General features: G+C 44.6%; 1 long non-coding RNA gene across 1 annotated transcript in view; it reads right to left on the bottom strand.

Moving 5' to 3' along the window:
- LOC121439920 overlaps positions 1-12,154 on the bottom strand; it is a 43,798-nt gene extending 31,644 nt beyond the window's left edge. Inside the window, exon 1 of the long non-coding RNA XR_005973307.1 lies at positions 12,106-12,154. This is a non-coding gene — a long non-coding RNA (uncharacterized LOC121439920). The remainder of the gene's footprint in view (positions 1-12,105) is intronic.
- Positions 12,155-12,369: the final 215 nt, after the last annotated feature.

Here is a 12,369-nt window from a genome sequence, read left to right as displayed (position 1 = left end):
CAGAGTCATTTAATTATGTAGTTTGTTTTTAAAGGGACAACGAAAGAACTAGGGATCATCTTTTACGTAAATTAAGCTTAGCTTGCCCTTAGAGCATCTGCCTTTCTCATTCCTTCAGTTATCAAAATAGGTGGCCTCATCTCAGAGAAAATGAACGCACTTGGTTTCTCCCGCTATAATGTCACAGATTTTATGGTGCACTGTTTCCCTTTGTCAGACAGAAATAGAGTCCATAACCTCAAACACTGTCGGAAGGAAATAAATACGCTCTGTGGGGAAAACAGCAACCCTCAGACAGTTCAGTTGCAGAATAAATTCTGTATCTTCCAGCAGACACAGCCTGCACATAGCAGGGCCCCCAGCATTGCCCACTGCCCTAACAGACGCCCCTCCTGCATGCATGTTCCAAAGACACGGAGGTTTTCTCTGCCAACTGAATTTCAATGCAATAGAAAAAAAATTGGTAAGATTTAAAAAACATTGGAAGGAATTTATGTAATAATTCATATTGTCAAAAGCCGAAGTCAATGTGTATATCCAGAGAAGGTAAGTGTCCAGAGGAGAAAGGAATGCTCTTGAAATCCTGTCAGGGTCATCCAGAGGTCCAGAGCCACACAGCCATCTTCACACACACACACACACACACACGCACGCACGCACGCACGCACGCACACACGCACACACGCACACACCTCAGGACTCCATCTCCCAGGAGCCCCTGCTGTCTAGATACATGCATAACGTTTTGACATGCAGCTGCTGATTTAAGTGCCTTCTTCAACTGCAGATGGAGGCTGAAGCCCGTTGGAGTGGTGCTCCCTTTCCCACAAAACGAAAGAATGGTGTCAGTCCAGCCTTTTCTTCTCCTCTGCCCCAAGGACATACCTGAATCTTAAATTCTTCAGAAATGCTGGAAATTTTACACTATGGCCAGTGGCTCATCAATCCTTCCAGGTCACCCCCACACCCCTACTTTCCATTTTATAAAGCCACAAAAGAGAAATAGAAGGTTGGTGCCTATGCTGACTGTGGGGCAGGGGGTTGTCTCAGATACCCACCCCACATCCCAGGACTGTCTAAGTGGCAGCAAATGCCAGGGCATTCCCAACCACTCTTCCAACTTGAAAAAGCTCCATCCAGGAGGTGGGGGGTTCCTTGGACTTCCCACAGGACAGGGAACCCTGATTGCTTTTCGGGCTGAGGGGGGGGGACTTAATTGGGGGAGGGGGAGGGAAATGGGAGGCGGTGGCTGGGAAGAGACAGAAATCTTTAATAAATAAATAAATTAAAAAAAACATACAATTTTGAGAGCATCAGTCTTATACTTAGCTTCAAGAATTTTCTAAAGAACTTTGAAAAAGTATAAAATTGGACATACCCTCTCAGTAATCAATCACTTCTAGGGGCAAATTTAAATTGGTTGTAATGCATTATTCACTTATATGTGGCTGAAATTCTTGTTCTAACAATTTTTATAGTTTTGTACCTATGTTCTAATTTGACATGGGTCTATAACTTTTCTTTGTTGTGATAATTTTCTCTGGTTTGCACTTTAAAATAAACACAGTCTCAAAATGAAAAAAAAAAAAAAAGAAAAAGCTCCATCCACCACTTAAAGGGAAAAGAATGTGTGTGATTTAGAGACACCCAGAAAAGATAGAACTAGAAAAATGGTAAGATATCTGTCCCTATGACGACCAGGCAGAAGTGGTTCCAGACCCACAGACTCCGGCCTGGACTTGCTGGCACAAGGCTTAGTAAGGCTTTCCTGCTGGTTTGAAATTTTCTTGGTAATGATAGTAAGTCAATTACAGGTTAACACGCACCTGGAGTAGCCACCCTGCTGGGCTTACCTGTCTCATTGGAGGTTCTCGTGCACTCCTGCCTCCAAGGCTATTTCTAGAAAACCCCGGCAAGTGTCACATTTACCAGATATAAGTCCTGTGGGAGCCTGGAGCCACTGAGAAACAGTGTACACCTTACTTGGGCTTCTGTGAGCTGGAGAGAGACAACTCTTTCTTTTGGGCATGGTGGGTAGCACTGCTGCTCTTCACTGGCCGAGACAGATATTCCATTCCTCCCTTAGAACTTAACCTCACCAGGAGCCGCACGGACAGAGCTCTGCCTTTCATATCTGCCTGCCTGCACCATCTTCCTCTTCTTCTCGAGCAGAGTCTGAGTCCTTGAGCTTTTTCCAGAAGAAGAGTCAACTAAAAGGCTTGTAAGAAAGCAGGTTCAGAGCCTGGCAGGGGTAGCATATACCTTTAATCCCAGCAGGCAGGCAGATCTCTGGGAGTCCAAGGCCAGCCTGATCTGCAGAGCTAGTTCAGGTTCAGGGACTGGGAAATGGTTCAGTGCGCAAAGTGCTTGCAAATGCATGAAGACCCAAGTGTGATTCCCCAGAACCCACGCGGAAAAGTGAGGTGTGCCTGTCCATGTACCCCAGCACACACATGCACATATATACAAGAGACATGCGAATCCCTAGGTCTGCCCCAGAGATACTGATTCAGTAGTTTTAATGAAAGGCCATGAAATCTGCTTTGAAACAAACTCCTGGGATGACTCTGAAACAGGTGGTTTAGATGCCATTTTGAAAAAAATGCAAGAGACCACATGGTGATGAGAAACACACAGTGGGTTTCATATGATGGAGAAGTTACAGCATGCTTGGGAAAATACATAGTGAAGAACAACATGCTGGTACATTGTAGGGATAAGACAATAAGGGGAAAAGAATTAAAGTTGCCACAGAAAGAACAAAAGTAATAAAGATTATAGAAAAGGAACAAAATCGTGACTAGAAAGCCCATAAAAATCAGTGGAACTAAAATGACATCAACAAAACTGATGAAATTTCAGCTTGACTTGGAAACAAATGAAATTTGTTCAAACACTGGAATATACATGAAGGAATAGCATAACGGATCTGCTAGAGATAAGAAGGGTTCTCAGAGAGGGCGGTGAACAGCTGTGCAGCAACAATGGCCCCTGCAGGACCATGCGACCTACCGAGGCTGAGCTGGGAAGACACGGTCTCACCAGACTTTTAGCTATGAAGGAGAGGAGCTGTGGAGGCCCCAAAAATATGAACCTGTTTCCGCCTAGTCTGATGATCAGAGAGTTTGAAGTTGCTCGACTGTTAAAAAGTGTAGCTACACGTCCTGACTCAGGATGTGGTTACTTGGTTCTTTGGACATTAAGATGGCTTTACAAAGTAGATCCACTCCATCCTGACAGATGGTCAGGACGTGCAAGCATACCTCTGCTCCTTCTTCTGTAACATGAGGTTACCTGGGGAGTGGCTGCCTTCGAGACACTGCCTAACCACAGAATGCTAATGACTTGATGCCTCCAAGTGTTAAAGCAATTAACTGTTCGAGCTGTCCTTTGTATCATGTTAAAGATGTCTTTTGTTGCCTTCTTCACCCCCCTTTGTATTTGGGGTATACAATAATCGGGTGATTTCAGTAGTCACTGCAGTGGCCTCCCAATACTGTTCTATGGTTTCTGTTATTTTCACAAGTGTCTTTGTTTTCTTTACTAATATTTCTAAATTCTCATGCCCCCACCCTGGTAAGAGGTGTTTTTGTTGAAGCCGGTCCCTGACATGTGGCAGCCCAACGTGGCACAGTCCCTGGCAAGTAACTGAATGATCAAAAAGCCTCCCAATAAAGAAAAGCCCACAACCTTACAGCTTTACTGGTGAATTCTTTCAGGCATCAGGAAAAGAACTGGCACCAGTTTCTAAACTTCCAAACTTGGGTAAGAGACATGACTTCCGTACCATTCCATGAGCCCAGAGCACCACAGCGCACGATCCAGACAAATCCATGTAAAAACCAACTAACCGCGAAAGTGGCAGAAGGACCAGAGTTCAAACCTCCAGCACCCACTAAAAAAGCAGACACGGTTGTGTGCACACCTGCAGTGCTGGGGAATGCAGAGACAGGGCTTACAGGGTTTGCTAGTTCAACCTAGCTCCAGGGAGAGGCCGGCCCTTTCTCAAAAGGATAAAGTGGACAATGACAGCAGACGCATGACGTCCTCCTCTGGCCTCCCTATGTGTATGCACAGGTGCAAACAAATACACATATCACACACACACTACACACATACAAACACATACAAACACATACAACACAAGAGAAACAAGCACTGCTGAAAGAGAATAAAGAAAACAAATGGAAAGCCTTCCATATTTACGGACTAAAATATTAATGCACTAATGCATTAATATACTTACTCTAGTTAAGAGTTTGATACTATCCCGAACAGTCTATATAACGTTATAACATAAATAACATCTCATCCCTCCTATGGACTTAAAGACAAACTAAGGTGTGATTCCACCAAAGTTCGCTCTGAGAAACCAATGAATTTCTTAGATTTTTCTTACAGAACAATGGGTGACCTTTCTGCAGCCACACTAGAAGGTCTGAGTTCAGCATGGATGCTGGCCCCTCCCCCACTGTGTGGATGTAGTCCCCCCAATCCTTCCCCAAAGACCAATCAGGGCACACTTGAATACAGCTGTGGAAGGGGTGGCTGGCTACCCAGGGGAGGGGCCCATGACATCCCTCAGCCCCTCTTTCGGGAGTCGACAAGGGCAGCTGTGACGATCTTTGGTGAGCAGGCCCAGCCTGAAGATGGTGGCAGTTCAGCTGGGAAAACAGCCCTGTACAACAGATGTGGCCAGCTGTGCCAAGGTCCCTATGCCTTGACTTCCCTGCCACGACGGACTGTAATCTTGAACTGTGAGCTGAAGCAACACCTTTCTCCCTTAAGTTGCTTTCATTAGAGTGGGAAAAGACCGTGACCTTATGAACCGGTCCCACAGGTGCGTATGAGGCTGCCATCTGTGAGAAAGTCCTCTCTGATGAGCACACAGGTACCTTGCTATCGGGGTTCCCAACCCCCGTAACTGAGAAAAAACTTGTGATTTTCTTAAACTATCAGTTTATGTTATAGGAGCCCTAATGGATTAAAATTAAACATATGGGGCAGGGTAAACCCAAAATATATTAAGACATCAACTCACACACCTGAAGGTGGCTACTTTTAAAAACAAACAGAAAGTAACAAGGCTTGACAAGGACACGAGAAACTGGAACCTTTGTGCCCTATTGCTGGGGCATACAATTATGCAGCCACTATGCAATATTTAGAGGTTCGTCAAAAATACAATAGAATTATTATCCGTTTCTGAGGATACACTTAGAAAAGAATGAAAAGCAATTATCAAGGAGATATTTACAGACTCACATTAACACCACGTGATTAAAAGAAACCGAAGGTTGTGTGTTATTTGCTTTTCCTGCTGCTGCACCAGAACCCGACAAAAGGAGTTTAAAGAGAGAAGGGTTTGTATTGACTCTCCATCTGCGGGTGGAGAGGGCATGGCTGTGGGAGTGGCTCTGGGTATGGTGGCAGGGGTGTGGGGCAACTGCCACATTGTGTTTACAGTTCTGAACAGGGACGGTGCTACAGTCCGTCAGCTTTCCTTCTCACGTCCCCTGCTTCTTGATTTGGACACACAGCCCCTGTATACCCTCTTAGTGAAACCTCCTTGGAGATACACCCTGTAGATGTGCCCTGGAGACATCCAGAGGTGTGTCTCTCAGGTGATTCTAAAATCTAATCCAGTTGACAATGAAGATTGGCCTCACAGGGGGAAGCAACTCACATCCATCAACAGATAAGCCAAATATGGTAAAAAAAAAAAAAAAAGAACATAACAGATTTCAGTCTTAAAAAGAAAGGCTACAGCACACGCCTCTAATCCCAGCACTCAGGAGGCAGAGGCAGGTGGATCTCTGTGAGTTCGAGGCCAGCCTGGTCTACAAAAGTGAGTTCCAGAACTGGTTCCAAAGCAACACAGGGAAACCTTGTCTTGAACCCCCCCCCCCCAAAAAATAGCCTTTCTGACTTGCTTCCACTTGGATGAATTCAGCAAGTCACACACAGAAAAACAAACACAGTGGAGTCCCATATGATGAGGTACCCTGAGGACGCAAGTTCACAGGCAGAAAATAGAATGGAGTTGCCATGGGCAAAATGGAGTCAACTGGAGTTGATTGCCTTACTGAATTTGAGTTCCAGAGGTCAGCTGAGACGTGCACAGCACTTTAATGTACTTCATGCCACTAAGTTACACACTTAGTGATAAAATGCTAATTTTACCACAATATTTTAGAGTACAAAACACAGTTCCACACTCAGTCATCATAATTCAAGGTATTCACTTCAAATCTTAAAATCTTCTTGTTTTCACACTAATTGGGGATGCATCTGTTTGAAACAAGAGCTCAGACATGATGATTTTACCAACACGAGAGGTGAGGAATGGAGTTCTTGAACCAAGATTGTTTTCTTAGGAAAATTTACAAGCTGCGTCTTAACAGTTTCTCTCAATTGCATCCAAGAACTTTGGCTTGGGGCCTCTTTATATTAAGAATGTACACTTGGCCTAGTCCTTGAAGGCCGAGTAGCATCTGCCAAGTGAGAAAGACGAGAACTAGAATTCACAGAAGTAAACACAGCATCTGCCAAGGCCTGTGCTGGTGAAAGGGCAAGGTCTGTCCTAGGAAACAGGGGATATCTCAGTGAGGCTAAAGAGCTAAGTGAGTGGCATGGAATGGCAGAGACAGGAAGCCAGGAAGAACAGGTTTCCAGTTCTCTGCCCTTCTTTATTCTCACTTAGTCATGTGGCCTTTCCAAATGACAATACATGCAGCTCCATGGTAGAAGAATCCAGCATCTTCAAGTCTCTCTGCTGTTAAAGAGACAAAGAGAAGTATCTTAAGCCAAGTAAGGAAAATGCTTACACACTTAACAGCACTAACATAGCCCAGTTCCACAGCAGGCATGACTAATGGATGCTTGCATGCTTAACCCTGAAGACTAACTGTAGTCTTGTAGCCTCACCAACTCTGAGGCAGGTGGACCAGCAAATGAAGAGAGCGCAGGAGCTAAACTCTTCAACAGCATGTCCTAGTTAGGGTTACAACTGCTGCGGCAAAACACTATGACCAAAAGCAAGTTGGCGAGGAAAGCTTATCTGGCTCACACCTCCACATCATAGTCCATCACTGAAGGGAGCCAGGACAGGAACTCACGAAGGGCAAGAAGCTAGAGGCAAGAGACGATGCAGAGACTATGAAGGCTGGCACTTACTGGCTTGTTCCGCATGGCTTGCTCAGCCTGCGTTCTTATACAACCCAAGTTCCCCTGCCCAGAGGCATCCCACTTACAGTGGGCTGTGCCCTTCTAATCAATCATTGATCAAGAAATACCCCGCACAATTGCGTACAGGTCAACTGCTAGAGGCGTTTCCTCAATCAAGGTTTCCTCCTCTCAGAACACTATAGTTTGTGTCAAATTTACATAAATCTAGCCAGCCTACACTGCTACCCCATGAAACAGAAATTTGCAAGTTCTGGCCGAATCACAGTAAATATGCGACAAATACGGCCGTTCCGCCACTTGTCAGCTCTAAGACAAGAACACGTATTTAAGTCAAGGATGAACGGCTCATGTTGAAATTTCTAATGCTTGCACCGGCAGTGCCTTCTGTGTGCCAAGAACCCAGTCCACACACACATATTTTACCTCATGAACTATTCAACAACCTGCACAGCAGGCATGTTCATTCCTGTTTAAGATGGGAGAATGGGTCTCAAATATCCAAGCAATTAACCTAAGATCACAAGGTGAGAGGAAGTAGGGAGAACTCAGCATGACCTCCCCACCACGTCACATTGCTGTAGCACACACCAGTCGTCACACAATAAGACATCATTTTTAGTACTTCATCTTGCACTTAGACTAGAGACGCTTGAGGAGCCAATAAATTGCTCCCAAAACCTAAGTATATTCATAATTCCTTTAAACAGTAGAGGCTGAAGGGAGATAGGCACAAATTCTGAAGTTATTAGGTGCAGAAACTCTGCACTAAGTTCACTCAGTAGGAAGGCCTCGGGAGACAAGTCACAGAGGATTCAGAAGGCATCTGACGGGGTTCCATCTGGTTCTAAGAATCCAGTGCTCACCATTTATGTCTGCATTTCTTTCCTGGGGACCTAGTCAGTAGGACACAGCACTCTTTTTAGTGTCAGGCACTTGACAGTAGGGTATCCCTTCTGGCCACCAATGAAAAGCCACAGAAGGCTCTCCATACATTGGGTTTTGATCCTATTGCACGTACTGGCTTTGTGGGAGCCTAGACTGTTTGGATGCTTACCTTACTAGACCTGGAAGGAGGTGGGAGGTCCTTGGACTTCCCACAGGGCAGGGAACCCTGACTGCTCTTGGGGCTGATGAGGGAGGGGGAGTTGACTGGGGGAGGGAGAGGGAAATGGAAGGCGGTGGTGGGGAGGAGGCAGAAATCTTTAATAAATAAATAAAGAAAGAAAGAAATAAAGAAGGCTCTCCATAGCCTTGGCTGATTGTTTCGACCTATTCTTGAATAAAATTGTCTTTGGTTCAGTCCATTCCTCAGAGGCGAATTCCCCTCTGGGTGAAGAATATTGTTTCATTCTAGAGAAAGTGGCCACCCTGAAGTGGGTATCCTAAGTGGACTGTTTGTTAGGAAATAACCATGCCTGCTGTGGTAGTTTGAAGGAGAATGACCCCATAAAGTCATAAATGTGAATGCTTCATCACTAGAGAGTGGGACTCTTTAAAAGGATTAGAAGGATTGGGAGGTGTGGTCTTGTTGGAGGAAGTGTGCATTGGGGGTAGGCTTTTATAATATGAAGGGCTGGCTTGTTGGGGTTTCTGACCCACCCAGTATCCCACAGCCAGCATGCCCCAAAGAAAATCACAGAGATCTCCATAAGTTATAAAACTGATTGGCCCATTAGCTTAGGCTACTTATTAGCTCTTGTAGCTTATATTAACCCACTGTTCTTAGCTATGTTAGCCACTTGGCTTGGTACCTTTCTCAGCCAGGCAGGTTACATCTTGCTTCTTGGTGGTCTGGGCAGGAATGGGAGGAATGGGCTTCTTCCTTCCTAGCATTCTCCTGTTCTCATTGCCCTGCCTCTACTTCCTGTCTGGTTGACACACCTATACTTCCTTCCTGGCCAATCAGAGTTTATTTAAAACATGATTGACAGAATACAGACAATTCTCCCACACCAGGCTTTGAGGTTTCAAAAGCCCATGCAAGGCCCAGATTCCCTATGTATGGATCAAGATGTAGCTCTCAGCTACTGCTCTAGCACCTGCCTACTTGCCACCATGATCCCCTGCCAAAATAGTGGATTAGCTCTCTGAAACTATAAGCAAGTCCTGCATCAAATGATATCTTTGTAAGAGTTGCCTTGGCTGTGAGTATCTTTTCATAGCAGCAGAACAGTAACTAAGACACCTGTCTTCTTCTTCTTCTTCTTCTTCTTCTTCTTCTTCTTCTTCTTCTTGAGACAGGGTTTCTCAGTGTAACCTTGGCTATCCTGGAACTCACTCTGTAGACCAGTCTAGCCTTGAACTCATAGAGATCCACATGCTTCTGCCTCCCAAGTGCTGGGATTAAAGGTGTGCACCACCACCACCTGGCTTAAACCTGTCTTCTTTTAATCTTTCTTTATAAAACATGTTTTATTATAGTCAGATTATTTTATGATTCTTTGTGCCTCTGTGTGTACATGCATGTGTGCATGCCTGTGTATGTGTGTTTGGAGTTGGGGCTGTACATGTGTGTATGCATGTGTACAAGCATGAAAGTGCATGTGGCTGTGGAGGTCCGAGGACAACCTCAAATGCCCTCAGGTGCCTTTGACCTTTCTGTTTGAGACAGAATCAGTTATAGCTTGCCTTCCTGGAACTATGCAAAGTATACCACACTAGCTGGACAGCATGCTAGAAGGATCCACCTGTCTCTACTTTCAATTTCAGACTAAGGGTGTGCCACCATGCCCAGTTTTTTTAAAAAACAAGCTCCCAAGATGGCTTTAATGACAAAGCTATCTCTCTAGCTCCTATTTATAATTCTCAAAACATTTGCCTTGTCCTACTAAAGAGTACTTGATTTATATAAAACTTGGAGTTGTTTCCAAAGGGTCTTAAAACTCCCCTTCTACTTAAGTGTTTAACACCACAACATCTTTCCTATTTGTTATAAATGAGTTAATGCAGATTTGGCAAGACTGCAACACAATTCATATTATTTTTCCCTTAGGGCTTCAAGATTGAATATTTTCCACTACCAAGATCTGCAGTTACAAAGGAAACCCAGGAATCAGTGAATCCTCATTTCAAAGATGATCACAGCACACCAATGAAGGAAGAAAAATTGATTTTGTTGCAGAGATGTGAATGTTATACAAAATATAGGAGCCAAAATGCTAAATGGGAGTTTGCAGATTCATGCTGAACCCAACTGTGTGGGTTATCTCAGGGTCATAGAAGGTACCAGAGACCGATACAAGAAGGCACAGTTCTTGTCTTTGGAATTTCCTGCTTCATGGAAATGTCTGCTGGATACTATGGGCCTGTAGGCTGAAGATTGATGACCCAATGGTACTAAAGAACTTTGGGTGACTGTCCAGACAGCGAGATGTCTCTGTCATTTCTAGAGTTTTGGAAGTTGTTTTCTTAGGTAATATTATATCCTTCTGGAGTCTTTGATGGAGTTGAAGAATGGATAGTTATAGTTTTCCTTAGTTATGATAAAAGATAAAATAGATATAAATATTGTAACTAATTCTTACTTGATAACTTTTGTTATATGTAATTTTACTATGTTAAAGTTAAAGCCTTTCTTTTTTGTTTAAACAGAAAAAGGGGAAATGATGGAGGTGGGTCTTGTATCTATCTGTTGCTTTCATTAACTAATAAAGAAAACTGCTTGGCCTTTGATAGAACAGAAAATTAGGTAGGTGGAGTAGACAGAACAGAATGCTGGGAGAAAGAAGCTGAGTCAGGCAGTCGGCATTATTCTCCCACTCCAGACAGACGCAGGTTAAGATCTTTCCTGGTAAGCCAGCTCATGGTGCTACACAGAATATTAGAAATAGATTAGATCAATATGTAAGAGCTAGCAATAAGAGGTGGGAACTAATGGGCCAGGCAGTGTTTAAAAGAAAAAAAAAAAGAAGAAGGCACAGTTCTGGGCCCAGCTCAACTTCTTCCGGTCTATGTGCCTTTGGATTCTGAGCAGTAAAACTGAGATGACAGCCTCCTTGCCTGCCATTTCACTGGATTGCTTTGAAGAGAGGATGAGATGTTGCATATTCCATGCCCAGAAAACAACGCACCACCCTGTCAAAGGCAGAGCTAGTTTTGCAGAGGCTGTTAGCATTTATTCTGCATCAAGGAATGCTAGAACTTTATCCTCTCAGTTAATCCTCTAATAGCTTGCCGTCAGATCACCCTTTCTATCCACCATGGCATTCTAAAAACTGTCTCAACTTAGTGGCTGAGAGACTATGGAAGTAAAGTCACAACTAAGCTGCAAACCAAACCTCCACATTCCATGGATTCGGGTCCTACCTCCTCCCCAAGCTGCCATGAAGTGTGTATTTTAAAACTCAAACCATATTTTATTTATTTATTTGTGTAAAGAGAGAGTGTGTGTGCGCATATGCAAAGGCATACCACAGAATGCGTGTAGGACAGAGGGCAACTCTCAGGACTCAGTTATCTCCTTCCGCCATGGATTCTAGGGCTTGAACTCAGGTCCAGGAAGTCAGGCTGTGGGGTGTTGAACAATCTCACCACCCCCAAACCATGTTTTAAATACACAGAGTGTGTGCTAATTCACTTTTGTTGCTGTGCTAAGCTTCCACAGCCAGAGCTACTTACAGAAGAGTTTGTTTTGGCTCACAATTCTGAAGGGAGAGCCCAGAATGATGGGGACAAAGGGCAGCAGGTGGCCAGAGAAGGAAGCTAAGAGAATGCGTGTGGGGTTGTCAGGTAATGCTTCCTCCGGCAAGGATCCACGCCCTAAAAGTTCTCTAACCCCCAAGAAGCACCGCCAGCTGGGGACCAAGAGTTCAAACACATGAGCCCGTGGGGTCATTTCTCATTCAAGCCACCACATAGGGTAGGTCACTTTAAAGGGGCGTACCGTGGTCAGTCCTGGAAATGAACCCGCATCCTTACCTTTTGTGCAATGCAGACCTCCGTCCCCTTTGTCTACCCGAACTCTAGACACACTTGAGCTGAGCAGGCCCCAGGAGTCATTTCTCTCTCCCCTTCAATTAGCACACTGTGGTTCTCACTAGACAACCGCTTCTCCAGCAGCAGCTGGTAACAAGGAAGGCAGGGGATCAGGTCCTATGCCTCGGGTGGGATGGGCACACAGGAGGAGGGGCTTCAGGGCTCAAACACTCATGAAGATGCTGTCTCCTTCAAGTAAAAGGCTCT

This window comes from Microtus oregoni, unplaced genomic scaffold (assembly GCF_018167655.1).
Source record: "Microtus oregoni isolate MIOR12 unplaced genomic scaffold, Mior012 000064F_ref0000363, whole genome shotgun sequence".
Lineage (NCBI taxonomy): Eukaryota > Metazoa > Chordata > Mammalia > Rodentia > Cricetidae > Microtus > Microtus oregoni.
Note: the sequence above shows the minus strand (reverse complement) of the source record. Positions and strands in the feature narration are given on the sequence as shown.